Source organism: Myotis myotis, unplaced genomic scaffold, assembly GCF_014108235.1.
Source record: "Myotis myotis isolate mMyoMyo1 unplaced genomic scaffold, mMyoMyo1.p scaffold_m19_p_1, whole genome shotgun sequence".
NCBI lineage: Eukaryota > Metazoa > Chordata > Mammalia > Chiroptera > Vespertilionidae > Myotis > Myotis myotis.
Window position 1 is genome coordinate 37,908,922 of NW_023416313.1, and position 6,917 is coordinate 37,915,838.

A 6,917-nucleotide genomic window follows, 5' to 3' on the forward strand; every position below is an offset into this window, starting at 1 on the left:
GAAAAATCAACCAAAAACATGAGTTCGTGTGTCACCTCTGACAAGCATGTCATAGGTTCGCCATCACTACCCTAGCCCCTCACAGTATGGTTTTTACTTCTGTGGATTTCAAAAAAACTTCAAAGTGGCCTCACTTTGTAAACAGACCTAATTAATTCCTTAAATCAGCTCTGCTTCTCTATCACATATCAGATATACGAGTTTTTCTAGAGACACTTTTTTATATTCTTCTATATATTGAAGCAAATAAATGAAAATTCTGTATAAAGTGATTCAGAAGGAGAATGTGACAGTCTCTTCATTATACCAAAAATATTGAGAGATTATCTTTCATGTATGTGCAGATACTATCCTATCTAATAATAGACAAACATGGTAATTAACCATACCTCCACTACACTTCCCATTGGCTAATCAGGGTGATATGAAAATTAACTGCCAACCAAGATGGTGGCCGGCAGCCACGCAGCTGAAGCGAGCAGGAGGCTTGCTTGCTCCAGTGATGGAGGAAGCCAAGGTTCCCCGCCTGCTGCGGCTGGGCTCTGAGCTGCACTCTAAGCAACAATGTTGCAATTATAGAAGCTAAACAAACCCCAGATACCTGCTTTCAGCCAGCTGGCCTCAGAGCTGGAGCCACAACTAAGTTTCAATTACAGAAGGTAAATAAATCCCAGAATAAAAAAAAAAAGAAAAGAAAAAAAGGAGAGACTGGGAGCTTCAGTTGCAGGCTTGGCCCACCTAAAAACAGCCCTCAGCCCCTCATCCAGGCTGGCCAGGTGCTCCCACCCTGAAGGGGGTGCGGGAAGCCTGAAAACAGCCATCAGCCCCTCACCCAGGCTGGCCAGGCACCCAAGCGGGACCCCCACCCTGATCCAGGACACCATTCAGGGCAAACCAGCCGGCCCCACCTGTGCACCAGGCCTCTATCCGATATAGTAAAGGGGTAATATGCAAACTGACCCTAACAGCAGAAGGACTGGGAATGACTGGTCACTATGACACACACTGACCACCAGGGGCAGACGCTCAATGCAGGAGCTGCCCCCTGGTGGTCAGGGTGCTCTCACATGGGAGGAGCTCTGCTCAGCCACAAGTCAGGCTGATGGCTGCCAGTACAGCAGTGGTGGTGGGAGCCTCTCCTGCCTCCTCAGCAGTGCTAAGGATGTCTGACTGCAGCTTAGGTATGCTCCCCGCTCGCAAGTGGACATCCCCCGATGGCTGCCGGGCTGCCAGAGGGATGTCTGATTGCCAACTTAGGCCCAATCCCCTGGGGAGCAGGTCTCAGCCAGCAGATGGTCATCCCCTGAGGGGTCCCAGACTGTGAGAGGGCACAGGCCAGGCTGAGGGACCTCCCTCCCTCCCCCGCCCTGAGTATACAAATTTTGTGCACCCGGCCTCTAGTCTATATAATAAAAGCCTAAGCGCACGTTAAGGTGGAAAAAGAATGACCTGTCGCTATGATGCTCACTGACCACCCTGGGGCAGATGCTAAATGCAGGAGCTCCCCCCTGGTGGTTACTGCGCTCCCACAGGGGTAGCGCCACTCAGCCAGAAACCAGGCTCATGGCTGGCAAGTGCAACGGCAGTGGCAGGATCCTCTCCCACCTCCACAGCAGTTCTAAGGAGCAGCGAGCCAAGTGGTAAGGAGCAGTGAGTCGAGTGGTAAGGAGCAGCGAGCAGATGGGTAGTAAGGAGGGAGGGTCCCAGACTGCGAGAGGGCTCAGGCCAGGCTGAGGGAAACCAACCCCCCCAGTGCACAAATTTCATGCACCTGGCCTCTAGTATACAATAAATCCATGAGCAGTAGTTCAGTCCCACAAATCTGTAATAGTTACTAATTCTCATCAATTATTACATAGATCCTTTAATATTCTGGATTCATCCAGGTTTATGAAAACACTGTCACAGTTCTCTTAATGTAGTAGTGTAAAACAGTGCTCGACACACAAAAACCTCATAGAGTTTGGAAGAATCTGCTCATGATATTTCAAAGCTATTTTCATCAACTCACAAATGGAATAAAACAGAATGACTGGGAAAAGAAAGAACTGAAAAACAATCGCTCCTTAACTCAGCTCAAGCTCTTGAAATTTAAAAAACAGAGAACAACTTAAGTAAAAGTTCCAATAGAAATGAAATATTCATTTTATTCATTAACTTGTTGAGTGAATTCTATAGTGACTACTGAGCTTATTTTCTGTGCACAATGTTATGAAAAAACACAAAGAAGTCTTACTTCATCTTACTCTTAAGAAGTTAAAAATATGGCTGAAGAATCAATATATATATGCCTAAGCAACAGTCCAACCATTCGACTGGTAGCTATGATGCACCAGGAGGCAGATGGTCAATGCACAGGCAAGAAAACATGGAACAGACTGATGAATCTCAGAGGGAAGGAAGGAGGGGGAAGGTGGGAAGAGATTAACCAAAGATCTTATATGCATAGGAGAGGTCTGGTGGACGGATTTGTGCACCGATGGGGTCCCTTGGCCTAGCCTGTGGGGATCAGGCCGAAACTGGCCTGGTGCATGGATTTGTGCACCAGTAGGGTCCCTCAGCCTGGCCTGCAGGGATCAGGCCAAACTGGCAGTCTGACATCCCCCAAGGGGTCCCAGATTGCAAGAGGGCACAGGCCAAGGGACCCCACCACTCTGCACAAATCCACGCACCAGGCCTCTAGTTGGAACATAAATGGATCAACTAGAAGCAAAACAAGTAACTGATATCATAAAAAAGACACATAAATGTATAAACTATAAGGAAAAGGGTGATTATTGCAGATTGAAATTTAAAATAAAAATTATTTTTGGTTGAGGCAAACATTTGATTTATTTATTCGTATAACCTACCTCTTTAAGTACACTTTGATATGTTGTAGGTTTTTTTGTGTTTGTTTGTTTTTTCTAATCCTAGATAATACCAAGATTAATAGAAAACAATCTATACCCCAGAGATGTAAACTAATTCTTAAATCATTTTTGTTGTGTGGTGTATTCGACTATGAACCAGAATTTAGGGAAGTTTAGGAAAAGAACTACTAAGTTATGTCAGGAGATAGCAGAAAAGTTATCACATAATAAGTGACATTTGAGCCACTGTAAATGATGAATAAGAGCATCCTAAGCAGAATAAACCACAAATTAACAAAATTTGTGGCATAAAATATTGGTTATTCCCTATGGTTGTCTCCTGGGATAAATGTACATAAGCATTGCAAATGCTGCAAAAGTAACAAGAATTGGGTCATGAATCCCTTGTATTAGATATTAAGAATTTTTAAATTTATCATATGAGCTTTGGGAATCACTGAAGAACTTTAAGACTGGATTGGTAGGATTTGCAGTTTAAATGATCAGGCTGGTGGCATTTCAGAAAATAGGCTAGATGAGGGAAAAAAGAGATAATAGTTAGGAAGTGTGTTGAACACCTCAGATGAAATTTTCAGACCCCCTTTGGTTCAGCTAGCTCTGCATGGCCCTGTCTGATCTCAGAGGTTTATAATCTAACAACACTTTCTCACAGGGCCTTGCCTGGTCATATGCCATGTGCCTCTAGTCCTGAGGCTTTCCTGTTGACCTTTTTGGTCCCAGTAGACACCCATCTTTGTGTAACTCCAAAGTGTAATGCTACAAAAGCCCCTGGACCAATCTAAGACTAATAGAAGATGGAACCAAGTTGATAAATCCTTCCAATATTTCCTTAACCTCACCCCTTCCCACTCTTTCAATGTGGATTGTAAGAAAATCCTTCCAATATTTCCTTAACCTCACCCCTTCCCACTCTTTCAATGTGGACTGTAAGACATCTCAGGGGATGGTTTCTCAAGGTCGAGCAGTCACCGTTAGTGGCAGCCAGCTAGGTATTGTGTCCTCCAATTGGTTTTCTTTCCTTCTCTGCTTTACTCCTCCTCACTCTCACTCCCTATATTCCATTTAAAAAATTATGGGCCCTAGCTGGTTTTGCTCAGTGGATAGAGCATTAGCCTGTGGACTGAAGGGTCTTTCATCATTGATGTTTCCATCTCTTTCTCCCTCTCCCTTTCTCTCTGAAATCAATAAAAATACATTTTTTAAAAAAGTAAATAAGTAAAAATAAAAAAAATTACTAGGGGATTTATTTTAACCATAACAGTGAAGGAGGAACGAGAACGGATTTAAGAGGTATTAAGAAGATAGATTCAACATGGCCTGGTTACTGACTGTATGTGGAGGTATTAGGAAGTAGGCTAGCGATGCTTCTAAGATGGTAGTCTTGTTAGAGATTAAGGCCATTAAACAGAATTTTAAAAAAAAATACAAGAAGAGGGGCAGATTTGGAATGTAGAAATGTATAATTTTAGATATAAGATCATTTATCATTGAGACAGAGCAGTCAAAAAGATTATTGGAGTCCTGGCCAGTGTCACTCAATGGTTAGCGCTTCAGCCCATGCACTGTGGGTTGAGGGTTTGAGTCCCAGTCAAGGGCACATACCTGGGTTTCAGATTCACTCCCTGCCCTCTGGTTGGGGTGCATGTGGGAGGTAACAAATTGATATGGCTCTCTCACATCTCTCTCTCTCTCTCTCTCTCTCTCTCTCTCTCTCTCTCTCTCTCTCTCCTTCCCTTCCACTCTCTCTGAAAATATCCTCTGGTGACGATTAACAAAAAAATAAAAATAAATAAATAAAGACGATTGGAAAAATGTTTAGTTTAGGCACTATAATTCAGGAGTCCTCAGTTTTAGACAGCCAGGTGAACTCCGAGGAGAAAAGGATGGAGGATGAAACTCTCCAGTACTTTATTATTAAGGAACACAGAACAAGGAAAAGTCCGAAAGAGTCTTACAAACAGTTGAAAATGAGGAGTAAAGAGAATAAGAAGTAATATAGGCTTGGAAAAAAGGAAGGAAGGGATCTCAAGAAGAAAGGGATAAACTGTTAAATGTGGCAAAGAGATTAAATAAGATAAATAGACTGGAAAGTGTGAACTAGATTGAATGATGATGTCATTGTTGACTTAACAAGAGCATTTTTAGAAGTAGAATATGGTTGGGGGGAAAGTCCATAAAATAAAAATAATAACTGGGAAAATGAAATGAGGCAAGAAAACTAAAATAACAAGTAGGCAAATATGTACGGAACAGGAATTTCCCAGTCTTTCTCCCTCTTGTTCCATCAGGACTTCTTCTACCAGTAACTTGCAGACATTTTAAAAGGAAGAGAACAACCAGGCTGGGAAATCCCTAAATTTAAAAAAAAAAGAAAGAAAGAAAAAGCTTTTATTGTTCTAGAGATTCATTATTGCTATCATTGGCTTTCCCCCGCCCGCCCCCCTTCTATTTTCCACAGACAAGATTCCTTGTTTTAATCCCTTTATGGAACGGGTAAAATCAGGAAGACTTGCCTATTATTTCACTTTAAAGGTACTAGTATATACCATATTTCCACTGAGATATTAGTTCATGGTATTTATTTATCTATTTATCCATGGACAATGTTTTTACAGAACACTGGGAAACTTTTAGCCCCAGAGTAGAGCTTTATTAAGACAGGCAGAGCCATTTCTCACAGCTACACCAGGATATATATTCAGGGTCTGCATGATACTCAGAGCAAACAAATCTCAGCCCCCACCTCCTCACTTCCCCCTCCCCCTCTTACACCTCTGAAAAGCCCAGCATATTTATCTTCTTCTCTTCTCCTTCTTTTTCAGGTTATCTTTTGCTTTTGCAGTTCTTATTCAAACAGTCCTGTCCCATTTGGGGATTGGGAGCTAGGATCTAAGCAAGTAATCAGAGTATAAAATAAACAGAAATGTAGATTAACATCCTGGGGATAGGTATGTCCTTTACAGGCAAGGACATTTCTTATTGAAGCAAAGGGACTTCTGGTATTTTTAACATGATTCAGAACAATTAAAAGTATCTTTATGGAAAGTGAATTTCATAAAATAAATGATTTTTATGATCCAAAATTACTGTTAAAGTATAATTAGAGAGGGTTTTATTCTGTCAGTGGACACATCGGATTGATTTGGAACATTGCTGTGAGTAGTGTAAATAATGCAGAACATTCAAGAATTCTTATAAAGTTTCTTTTCCAAGGAAAAGCAAACCTGAACATATCAATATGTTAGAAATTATGGGTAGGGCATGCAGGAGCAAGTGCAGTAATTTGTAATGAGTAAAATAATATTGTTAGCTTATTCCAGGAAAAATAAAATAAGATGGCCCTGAACTGTAAAAATATATTCGAACATGTTCTGAGCCTCTGGCAAAAATGAGAAAGAAAGCCCAAAGTAAACATAAAATAACAGAAGGGAGATATAGGAGAAGCACAATACAGATATTTGACCTGCTCAGAAATGAAAAAGAAAACTAAATCCCAACAGGTCTAAATCATACTAAACGCTAGAAGTCTGTCTGGTTCAATAAGAAATGTAGATCTTGCTTAATAAAGAAAAATGCATAGTTCAAATTTGTGACAGATATATATCTATACTAGTATATAGATAGATAGAGATAGAGATAGAGATAGAGATAGAGATAGAGATAGAGATAGAGATAGAGAGATTGAGATAGAGATAATAGAGATTGAGACAGAGACAGATTAGATGATAGATAGGTAGATAGATAGATAGATAGATAGATAGATAGATAGATAGATAGATAGAGAGAGAGAGATAGATGATAGATAGAGATGATAGAGCTAGAGATAGAGATGATAGAGATAGATAGAGGTAGAGATCGAGATGATAGAGATAGAGATAGAGATAGAGATAGAGATAGAGATAGAGATAGAGATATAAACTAAGACTAAAAAAATAATTGAAGCATTCTTTAAAAAATGTCGGTGTTGAGGAGTTACTTCTATAAGGGTCAATTAAGGGTCTCCTAAAATATGCCTTGTGAATATAGCTGCAAAATATTCAATAA